At 36.4% G+C, this 12,357-nt stretch overlaps 1 long non-coding RNA gene across 1 annotated transcript in view; it reads right to left on the bottom strand.

Moving 5' to 3' along the window:
• Positions 1-302: 302 nt before the first annotated feature.
• The window catches only part of LOC136864512 (uncharacterized), a 99,512-nt gene continuing 87,457 nt past the window's right edge, over positions 303-12,357 (bottom strand). The window contains exon 4 of the long non-coding RNA XR_010859323.2: positions 303-1,374. This is a non-coding gene — a long non-coding RNA (uncharacterized lncRNA). The remainder of the gene's footprint in view (positions 1,375-12,357) is intronic.

The following is a 12,357-nucleotide window of genomic DNA, read 5'->3' as shown; positions in this document are numbered from 1 at the left end:
GTGTTAAGCAGCAAATTTGCTTTCAAATTACATTAAACTGATGTAGGTGAGGAGCATCTCATATGTATGGTGGAATGGAAAAAATGATACACCTTCATGCATTATAACAACAGTTTGTGTGCAAAGAAGTACGACAGTATTTGCTAGTTTGATATATCCACAGACAGAGTTCAGTATACCTACTTGTTGGATATCTGCATGCAAAGAGGCCCTATGAAAAACAACAGTCATGGTTATGTTTGATTTGGATTCAATTAAAGAACTTCAATCATGCATTTATTTAAAAACACATTGTTCCCGTAGTTATAATAAGACAAAGAATATACCTACACTACATTCATGCAATAAATATAAGTGACCATTTCAAAGAATATATTTGCACAGAATACACAATAATTCTCCCAGACTTACCATGCTTCATATTAAAAATTTATCATTGAACAGGTTTTTTTTCATGCCGTGCATGGCCTGTGAGGCACTGGTTGATTATTTCATGGTTGATGCATGGTGGCATGGTTTCTGTAGTCTAATGAGGCTATGAATTAGTGTGAGCTTCTAAGACGGGAGATATTTTTAATGTCGTGGTTCCTGGTTTGAATTGCGCACTGGACCTGCTTCTCGAGTTAAGTATAGTGGAACTGCTTGATCGGGCTGATGAATCTTTGGTATTTTAGAACTTGCAGCAGACTATTGGATTTTCCTGTGAGCATCGCTGTGAATGTGAAATATGACATGTTTCTGATTTGGTCTTGGAACTAGTGAGCTTCTAATTGGGTCAATATGCTACTTGGTTCCATCGCCATCATCCATTTCAATTAATAATGTTATTTGTTTACGTCCCACTAACTACTCTTTTACGGTTTTCGGAGACGCCGAGGTGCCGGAATTTAGTCCCGCAGGAGTTCTTTTACGTGCCAGTAAATCTACCGACACGAGGCTGACGTATTTGAGCACCTTCAAATACCACCGTCTGAGCCACTCAGCCCGGCTCCATTTCAATTAAGTAATGCAGATGTTCCAGTTTCTCCAGAATGGATCCAAATTTTCATTTCACTGGACCAGAGTAACTTTGAACTGGTACTCATTCTCCCAGGCATAATAGATTACTGAGCAGCTGTAGTTATGATCTGTTACAGAACAGTGGTTTTACTTTTATTAAATCCAAACAAGTACATAGGTTTTTGCTTATGAATTGTCTAAGTTTAGAGGTGGAGTTAACTCAATAACTAGCAGAATTTCAGAAAGCTTTCTGTGGAGCAAGCCCGATCCTTGAGCAGTGGCCTTCAGATTATTCTCAAGTGCCTGGATGAATCATCAGCTTGTCTGTTGTTTGCAGGATAGCCAGGTGCTATAAAATATTGTCCAAGCCCATTTCTGAAACAAAAATCATTAAACACTTTTGATGTGAATATTGTCCAAAACAAGAATTTGTGGAATACCACTGCAATTGAATATTTTCTATAGCATTAGGATCATGGATGCTGATGTCAGCACAGATTTGTTCGGTATAATCTGTGGTCATTTTGATCGAGTATCAACTACTATGAAAAAGTAACAGTCCTGAAAAGGGCCAGAGAAATCCATGTGTTCTTTGACAGTTCTCTTTGGGTGCCTTCCAGGTGTGCAGAGGTACTGCACATGGATTACTGGGGATGTCAGCATAGAGGCACAACAGGACTTCACCGCATGTTCAATATTCTTCCAGTAGTATCTTCATGCCTAAGCCTTCATTTTTATACTTGGTGAGTGGCATGGAGATCATCCAACATGTATGACTGTGATGATACTGGGACCAGAACCCAAGGTCCGTGGAAAACTATGTCCTCATGAAGGCTGAATTCTGAAAAATTGTTCCGACCATAAAGGAGGTCATTTTCAAGTCTCCATAGTTCAACATCTTCATGTGTTGGTGCCCTTATTGTGTCAAATGAATTGGATCAATTAAGATCTGTGCTATAACAATGTTACACACATAGCATTCACCTACTTCATCAATGGTAGAGTGGTGAAGTGGAGCTCTTGACAAATAGTCTGAATTCCATGGTCTTTTGTACTATGTTTGATCTGATAATGAAATCTGCTGAGAAACATAGCATATCTGATCAGACATAATGCAGTGCTTGTTGGAGGGTTCCTGTAAGGTTCAAAAATATATCAAAGAGGTTCAATGACTGTTACAAAAGTAAATTTTCAGCCATAGATACAGGGATAAAATTTCCTACATGCCCAGTATAGGCTGTTGCCTCTTTGTCTAAGTGAGAATAGTTCTTTTCAGTTGTAAGTGATCTGAATGCATCGTTCTTCACCGCTCACTTAATGCAAGAACACAGTAGATAAGTCCACTGGGTTAGCGTCTGTAGCCAGTAAGAGAGGGGGTTTGGGATCATATTTAATGAGAATGTGATCACTTGAAATCTCTTCCTTTATCCTGAGAAATTCAAACACTGAATTTGCTAGTGATCTGTTCCCGTCTATCACCTCTTATCATCCGAGCTAGCCGATGGTGACCTTCGTCATCAACACATTGTATACCACGGTAGTTGACCCTGGTGGTGATGGTATTCCCCAAATCCATGTGGAACACTTTTGATACGGTGGCCCTTCGAAAGCCCAGTGTCTGCACAACTTCTGAGATGGAATGACCCACACGCCTGGCACCGAAAATCTGGCCACAATCATATGTGCAGAGATCTCGTGTCCTGCCCATCTTGTGGTCAACTGTTACTCATATGGCCAGTACAAAGTCTGATGACATTGCAGTAACGTACTATACTATTACATTTACCAGTCTGACCACAGCGTTATTTTGCTAAAACAGATACAACTGGAAACAACTGAAGCAGATACATATGGAAATGAAGTTTTTAATATTCTAATTACATGTAATAGAACCTTGCACTTCTATTAATATTATTATTCAGTAAAAATCAGTTAAGGGAGGACATAATGTAGGCACAGTTTCCTGATATCATATTGTCAAGGAATAGAACATATTTTTAATAGTGTCCATTCAGTCAGGCACAATGAATGAGAAATTTACAGAGATTCAGTTGTAGTAAACATTTTAATGGTTATCTCTTGAGATAAGAACTATAATGCAATTCAATACCGGTACTGATATGGAATACTTATGATTATTAGCATTGCCAGCTTTTCCAATGATTCTGGTTCAGATTCCTGGCCTTTTAAGATTAAGCAGGTAGACTGGACAATACTGATGTGATGTTGACTACTGAACCAACCAACTGTGCTGAGAAGTAATGACCCTCATGATGAAGCTAAAGAAGTTTATTGTATCATTTGCGAGTGGAATTAAAAAATTTTCATGTTTAAGTTATTCCATATTGATCGTATATCATATAAAATTCCTATTAAGGTAAACAATTAAAAGGTTCCACCTTAGTCAATATAATTTAAGTCTTAAACTTTAAGGACTAATACAAAGAATGCTACAGTTTCAGCCCTTTTCTTCTATGCCTTTTTCAGCCAATAGAAATATGTTACAATGGTAAAACTAATACAAGTGACAAGATCTTAAAACATAAAAGAACAGAGCTTTAAGGAAAAGTAGTCATATCAAAAGATGTTTGTCTTGGCTATGTGAAGTTCCAATAAAAATAGCAATCAGCAATTGTTAATTGTGTTTCTATAGGAATTTTGTATTATCAAGGGTCACTACAGTGAGCACTCTCTTGCAATTCACGGGCGACAAGCATGATTGCTGCCGAGAACGTCCAAGTTAAGCGACATGGCATGGTTGGATGTCTTCACAATGAGAACTGTGAAATATATACACTAGAGTTTGCACCATGTGCACAGCACACAGGAACTAAACAGACTACTATCATGTTATTCATTACTACATCAATAAAGGTTTAACTGGCTTTACTTGCCCATGTTTCATGTCCAATTTAGTTAGATCTGTGCAGGATTGTGACATTCAAAAAAACTGACAGGAATTTGATTTTAAACCAATATATTTTATTTTTCACGTATGGGAAGTGGGCCAATGGTGTTGCCTTGCTGTAACATCAAATCCTGTGAGATCACCAAAGTTAAGAAAAATTATGCATGGACACCATTTGGATGGGTTGCTCATGTGCCGTTGGCAAGAGGAGCAGTAGAAAGGAACTGGCCACCTTAGTGCAAGTAAGCTCTGTCTCAAGATGCTTTATCTGTGGTCCCTGACTCGGCTGGGGGCAATGACTAGGTGGAAAAAATCCAGGTTTGGATAAGAAACATAGTTTCTTTATGGAAAAAAAACAGGAATTTTCCTTTTTTTTAAATTAAATGTGCACACACATTCATAAATTAAATTTCTGCTTTGTGTGTTCAGTAAATGCTGGCCCTGCAGTATAGGGGTAGTATGCTTGCCTCTTACCCGGAGGCCCCAGGTTTGAATCCCAACCAGGTCAGGGATTTTTACCTGAATCTGAGGGCTGGTTCGAGGTCCACTCAGCCTAAGTGATTACACATGAGGAGCTATCTGATGGTGAGATGGTGGCCCGGTCTAGAAAGCCAAGAATAGCGGCCGAGAGGATTCATCGTGCTGACCACACAACACCTCATAATCTGCTGGCCTTGGGGCTGAGCAGCGGTCGCTTGGTAGGCCATGATCCTTCAGGGCTGTTGTGCCATGGGAGGTGTTCAGTAAATGAACAGTTTATTCATTTATTTAGATATCCCAGGTTCCCTTATTACTTGTATGTATTTGAATAAATATCCCTGTGTGTGAAACCTACAATTTTTAGTTCATTTGTTAAATTCTCAAACAGAATTGCATATTAAACCTTTTTCTACTTAGTTTTATATGGTTACAATCAAGTACATCATCAGGCAATCAAACAAAATGCTCCGTTACTTTTTGTTTGCTACCCTAGGCTAGGGAAAGAACAGATAGGGAATCTGCCTCCTGGGTGACTGCCCTAAATGCAGATCAGGATTGATTGATTGATTGATTGATTGATTGATTGATTGATTGATTGATTGATTGATTGATTGATTGATTGATTGATTGATTGATTGATTGATTGATTGATTGATTGATTGATTGATTGATTGATTGATTGATTGATTGATTGATTGATTGATTGATTGATTGATTGATTGATTGATTGATTGATTGATTGATTGATTGATTGATTGATTGATTGATTGATTGATTGATTGATTGATTGATTGATTGATTGATTGATTGATTGATTGATTGATACATTCTTCACTCACCCATCATCGTAGCCATACTTTGAAGAAATGAGAAGCTGTACTGTTGAGAGCTTGAGTTTTGGATCTCGGAGCTCACACCACCTATCCAAAGAATGGTTTTCCCTCACCCACACTCTAGCAAAATTTAGGACAGAGCTTTCGTCAAGTCTCCTGAACATCACCACTGGAGCATTGACATTGGACATCATCTTGTTTCAACTCACCATCCAAGGCAGAGAAGTAATGTTTCACAATTCTGCGGTCCACAATATGGCTCTAAATTCATGCCACAGATTTCTATGTTACTCTTTTCAAGATTCTTTAGACAAAATCAGCCAAAGGAAATGAATCTTTACACCTTAATGTTCTGACAACACTTTTCTAGATGTACAAAATACTGTATTTAGTAACTCCTATTGCAAACTCATAGGGATTATTAGAAGGGTAAGAATATACAGAAATTTGATCAGGAACCTATGTCTGGAAAAGCATGTTTCCCTCACGTAATCATTGTATATCACATAATGTCTGAAGTCCAGTTCATTGTTACCTTGGTTTGTCAATCATACAGGCAAATTTTCATATTTAATGTTAGTAAAATGTTATTTGATCCTGTACAAGCTGATTGTTTTTACAAACATAGAGTACATTTTTATTTACCTTCTTCTTATAACATGAAAGCTGTAAGGCCCTGGGCTAAAGGTTTCTAATCAAATCTCTGTCTACCTAGACCCTTCTATATACCCCTGAATTTCTAACTACTCTGAATTTCTGTTTATAACATACCAATACAAGAACTTAGGAAATTTTTTGAAGTCACAGCATTGACGTCATTATTTTTAATATTTTCTTTATATTTACGCTGAGGAAATTATGTAAAGTGGCCTCAGAATCAGCATTTCATAATTACTAACTCTAATTTATTGCATGCAATTAATGACATGTTAGAATATCCATATTTTTAGCAGTAGTCAAATATTTAATTAATTTTAATTATTAAGTATGCAGCAAAGTAGTCTATCCGAATAATCACTTATGTAATGTAAGCAATTCACAGTTATTATTGATAATAGAAGTTTTCTGGGCTTGGCTCCACTACTAACTTTCAGAGACAGTGATTGCTTGAAAATGCCTAATGTATTGTTTAATGAATCATTGAAAATGTCAAGCCCCATTCAAACACAGCCTCAAGTACACAAAACTGCTATTATCAACAAGGTGCTGACCGTGAAAGCTTAAGCTGTTATTTCTAATGCAAGCAAAAGCACTGTCTCTTCACTCGAATGAAAACATATAATTAACTCTTCATGGGAGGATAGAATTCGAGAAAAGTTTTGTTAGTGTGAGCAAAATATAGAAATACCTAGGTCATTTCATATGTCATGGCAATGGTGTTACATTGTCCAAACATGCGGCAGCATGCTAAGGCCAGTATAACGTTGGAAACTCTGTGGCACACGCTACTGAAGGTAGCCAACAGATCACATCTGTGGACATGGCTAGCTAGTTCCATTGCCTGATACCATCAGTGTCCATCCAATCATGTTCTGATATGGATGTAAGTAAAGTGGAACAGGGGTTATAAGTGAAAATTGCAGTACTGCCGTACATTTCTGCGGAGCCATCTGAGTAGTTCACTTTGATGGAAACATCCGACACTGTCAGACAATGCCATACCCCTTCATGATAATGCTGCAGTACACACTACAGCTCCCGTGAGGGACCTTGTACAGAGATGGGGGTGGAAAGTCTTAGAACACCCTCCCAGTTTGCCAGATCTCAGTCCATGTGACTTTGTTCTCATTCCAAAATAAAGCTATTGTATGAGATGTGCTTTGCAGAATATTGGAGCGGCATATCAGTTGCATTGCCGCAACCAACACTGCTGATGGTATTCAACATCTTCCCCATCATTGGAAAATAAGTGTTGACCCCCTGCAAGACTATTTTGAAGGATGTAGGCCATTTCCAATGCATGTTTGAGTTCGGTTGCAGCATTATTGACTGGTATAACATAGTTGTCATGACTTACAAAAAGACTTCCGTATCATGTGGGAAGAATCATATCTCATCTATAAGTAGTAGAAACTGAATTTTATCATTCATTCCTTGAAGAGATGTTATGTTGTTGATAGTTTCTGATGAAAAGTAATGTATTTCTGATATGTTAATATGAGTGTTAATATGTGATAAAATTATTTATCTAAATATAATCTATTTTGTGTACAATTGTACAAAACTGTGAAACATTGCATACTACACTAAATATAAGAAGTTAATGTTGGAACTGTTCTGTGTTAAAATATATCAAATAAAATATGTAAATACAAATATTCATTGAGATAAAGAAGAGAATAATTGAATAATATATTCAGACATAATTTCAGTAACTAAATTTAGAGAATATAAGACTATTCAGAACCAAATCTATAATGTATCCTATGTGTTTAATATATAATTAGAATGATCATCAAAGCATATTAGTAATAAGATGAAGAAGGGAAATGAAGAATGATTATATAACTTTCCTAAAAATATCCTTTGATGATATAGTAGGTAGTTCATAAACAGATATATTTAAAATATGTTAATACGTGTGTTAAAATGATTTCTGTATTTATCTAAATATATTCTATTTTGTCGATAACTGTACAGAAATATGTCTTCTTTTTACAAACTATATTAAACACAGAAAATTATAAACACTTGGTTCAAGCTACATATGTGACATCATGTATTTCAACTAATAATAACAAAACAAATTAAAACTCAACTGTTAGAATATTCAGTCTTACTGAGTGCCTTTATCAGTGATGTTGTCCACTCACTGATAACTCCTTTCTCAGGAGTTGAGATTACTGAAGTAATGCTATATTTTAACCGAGTAGTTCTTATTCGATCTATCACTGAAGTCAGCACAACTCATGCACTGTTTAGTAATGGTCATTCGCTAACTGTCAAAAGACTACATCAATAAAATCAAATTGACAACTTCATTGATGAATGCACAGCAGTTTATTTGTTGGAAAGTGCAGTGAAATTAGTTTCTGATAGTTAACAGGAATTCCTTCCTGAAATGTTTACAGTAAGTTGAAACTACTGGATATCAAATTACTGACCAGTGAGGAAATATTATAAAAGTAATTTTAAATTATCTCCTTTGAAATAAGAGCGGTGGCATAACTACTGTACCTCCAGTACAACCATAATATCTGCCTTCTTCGGGAAAGAACACGAAACCATGTAATTTACACAGTAAACTCTGTTACCATATGCACTAGTCACACGATCAGTTTTGTCAAGTTTCGTATTAAATATCTTTCCAACTGTCCTTGTAGGCTGACTAGCTGATTTACCCATGCTTCGCTATGGAATTCTACATTGCATACGAAATTCTATTGTACACATTGTGAGCAAGATTGTATTAAATTGCATAGCTCTTAACGTTACCTTAGAAACGCGACGGGGAAGTCACCAAACATCTTTTCTCATATGAAGACTCAGTTAAGGAATTTTCACTGTAATGGTAGACCGACTTGCATACCATCAGTCACAATCAGGTTGGGGCGTTTTCATTATAATGGCAGACACTCACTCTCCACCTGCCTTTTTACATCCTCAGAAAGAGTGTCTTAGTGGTTTTCCCAACCAAAATGAACGTACATTACAATGACGTCGGTAGGAATGGCGCGATTAAAAGCAATACTTTCATATGAAATACTCGATCAAATGTAACACCACACATTTTCTCACTTCTAATCAACAGGACTACACCGTCGATCTAACAGTCCAAAGTTCCAGAGCTGGAATGACCTGCCGCAGACAGCCGTGATTCGTGAGCACTCTTCGTCTTTTTTCGGCGGGGAGAGGGTCGAATAGTGGAGACTCCCAGGGCAAAAACTATGCTCTTTTACTAATCTGTTTCCTAGGAGTACCCGATGGGTCAGAAAATCTCAATTCACTACACTGGCGGCGGAAAATCTATCTAATTTGGAGGCAAATTTTTCCTTCAAGCCAGAGGAGAAACTCCCTCTTCACTGATGATTTGGAATAAAATGAATGTAAAATTTAATTTAGGTGAAGAGGAAGAAGCTTTTCTTAAGACACGGCCCTTTTCAGGGTTGAATTTTGAGTTATTTAGTGAATTGTGGTGCTTAATTTGGAATAGGCCTAAATTGTTTTTCTAGACTAGGTCATACTACTACTAAGTCAGCCTCTGCCTTAAATATGCACACTGATCATTCAAAACAACATGTCAGAGTAGGTAACGAATAACTGGAATACTGTGAAGAACCAGTGTGTTACATACCAGCTGTATCAGAAAATGTATGACCAGAGGAATGGCGTGCTAGTTTTCTAACTCCCCGGCTATTTCCCGCCAATATTCACTCAGGCTCTTATACTCGGTAGGCAACAGTAATCCCATCTATCGGAGTTGAGAGGCAGCATAAGAGACAAATAATATCACAACAAACAATGGTCAATGTAATGTTATTGTTGATCAATGTTATGCGCTTTCGATATTGTTAGGCCTTCACATTTATTTTCTTCCGACTCTGAAATACCACTCATCATAGTCGGTACGGTAAAACTGAATAAAATATATAAGAAATTGTATTCTCTGTAACTTTTGTTATGTAGTACTTTTTGATAGGACCAGAAACTTAGGTATTTAAGAATTAAATTTTAGTTGCCGTAAACTACAATTTCATCCAGGTGAATAAAATTGTTTATAGCTTGGACTGTAGTTTCTTATTCCTCGACTCTATATACCGATTTATATTAAAATCTGTTAACCCATTTTCTCGTGCCTCGGCGTCGATATGGACTTGGCAACAAAAATACAAATTCATGAATATCTGTGTTATCATAGCTGGTACGGTAAAAATGTGTAAGACGTAAATGGTCTGAAATTTAATTCTATATAACTTTGGTTATGTAGTATTTATCAATACGACCACTAATAATATAAATATTTGAGAATTAAATTTTAAGCCTTCCCCTAAACTACAATTAAATTCAGCATGAATAAAATGATTTATAGCCTAGATTGTAGTGGCTCATTCTCCGACTTTGTATACCAGTTTTAAATGAGATAGGACCACTAATGACGTAAATATTTAAAAATTAAATTTTAGGTATTTCCCTAAACTACAATTTCACTCAGTGTGAATAAAATTATTTATAGCCTAGATTGTGGCAACTTATTCCCCGACTTTGAATACCAATTTTCATTAAGATAGGACCATTAATAACATAAATATTTGAAAATTAAATTTTAGGCCTTCTCCTAAACTACCATTTCCATCAGTGTGAATAAAATCATTTATGGCTTAGATTGTAGCGACTTATTCCCCGACTTTGCTTACTGATTTTCATTAAATTCTCTTTAGCCATTTTCTAGGGATGCGTGTACATACATACGGACAGACAGACAGACAGACAGACAGACAGAAATTATGGAAAAGTAAAAAGTGCATTTCCTTGTTACTATGGACATGACCGATACAGAAATACCATTCTTTTCAAATTATGAGCAATGTACAGACAAAACTCTTATTTTATATATATAGATTTAACCTTATTTAAGACTTTTACACCATTAAAAAAAAAAAAAAAAGATTGTAGGCTGAATTGAGGATCAAACCGGGGACTATTTGAAAAAAGAATAATCAGATGCTTTCACTATTAGACCAAAATTGATATCACTTCCCCCTTTAAAACAATTATAAATACACAGGAATAAGAAGAAGAAGAAGAAGAAGAAGAAGAATCATTCCTGGATGGGTTTTTGCCTTCCACACAATAGTGGCCCATTCTTCTCTCTTCTTGACTTTCTCCATTATCATTTCTGTGCCTTCATCCTTTCAAGGTCTTATTCCACATCCTATTCGCAGTTCGTTTCTCAGAGCTCCATTGATAGTTGAGATGTCCGTCATCTAAAACTCTACCCATTCTATCTTATATTTGCAAGGGTTTCATAACAGTAAGTTTTTTTAAGGTCGAGTTGTTAGCACTACACCCAACTCCCAGTCTGGAGGAAAAGGGACTCTACTATTAGGGTTACCAAATCAGAATCAAAACGGTCCAGTTTTAAGGTGCTAGACACTCACTCTCACCCATCCCCAAAAGAGTGGGGTTTGCAGGGTGCATAAGTAGGAGATGTACTAACCTGATCATTTCCCGGTACTTGACAGAAACACCTACTTGACAATGGAATCACCATCAAGAATCAATAACTAGTCACTGAAACTCACCATTTGCCTGGACTTGGGACTGACACTGGATTGAGCTGATCTGCTCCTCTGGTGGCTGGTTTACGAGTCTTTCCTATTATGTTGCAACTGTAAAATTAAAATAGTAATACTACTATGTACTACTAAGACAATAAAAAACAATCAGCTCCACCATCATTTCTATGGCTGTGTGTTTGGCAATCATAAGACCTCGGCTAATTCTTAGATTTTCTCCATATATTTGAGCCAGTCTCCTGTCTTTCATCTTTTCAGTGTGACCTCCTTTTATCAACTTGTTCTTTTAATATCCCAAAGGTATTAGATTTGTAAGCCTGACAAAGTCTTTCATTTCTCTGCCTTCAATGACCATTTACCCATTATTTCTAAAATAACAATTACCATCACCACCACTACCACTGCTTCCTCTACAACTATTTTTACATTGTCCTCTTTTTCCAGATTGACTTTTGGGAAGATAATACATCAAAGCCTACTAATTCAACCTAATTTTTCACCACTTTTGGAAAATTAAACTGTTGATTCTTCTTTTAACTTTAACCTTTTGCAGTCCTTTTTAATTCCAATTGAATACATTTCAGATGGTCTAATATGGTCTACAAGAAAACTCACATCTATAAGTACCCATGATTTGAAATAACATTTTAAAAAATGTTACATAGATAAAGTGAATACATATGCACTAATGAAATACATTTTAAGAACATCCCATAGGAATATACATATCTGTCTGAAAGTTGGTAAACAGGAAGAAAGAGGTAGTATGTGGGACTGATCAAAATATCAAGTCCCTGGGATATACGGAACATTAAATATAACACAAACAGCAGACACCTTAATAAGGAGAATAAGGAGTGTAACCACTCTCAACAGTGATTCTAGTATGTCTCTATTGGGT

The sequence above is a fragment of the Anabrus simplex genome, chromosome 2 (genome assembly GCF_040414725.1).
Source record: "Anabrus simplex isolate iqAnaSimp1 chromosome 2, ASM4041472v1, whole genome shotgun sequence".
Classification (NCBI taxonomy): domain Eukaryota; kingdom Metazoa; phylum Arthropoda; class Insecta; order Orthoptera; family Tettigoniidae; genus Anabrus; species Anabrus simplex.
This window is presented reverse-complemented; position numbering and strand designations above follow the sequence as displayed.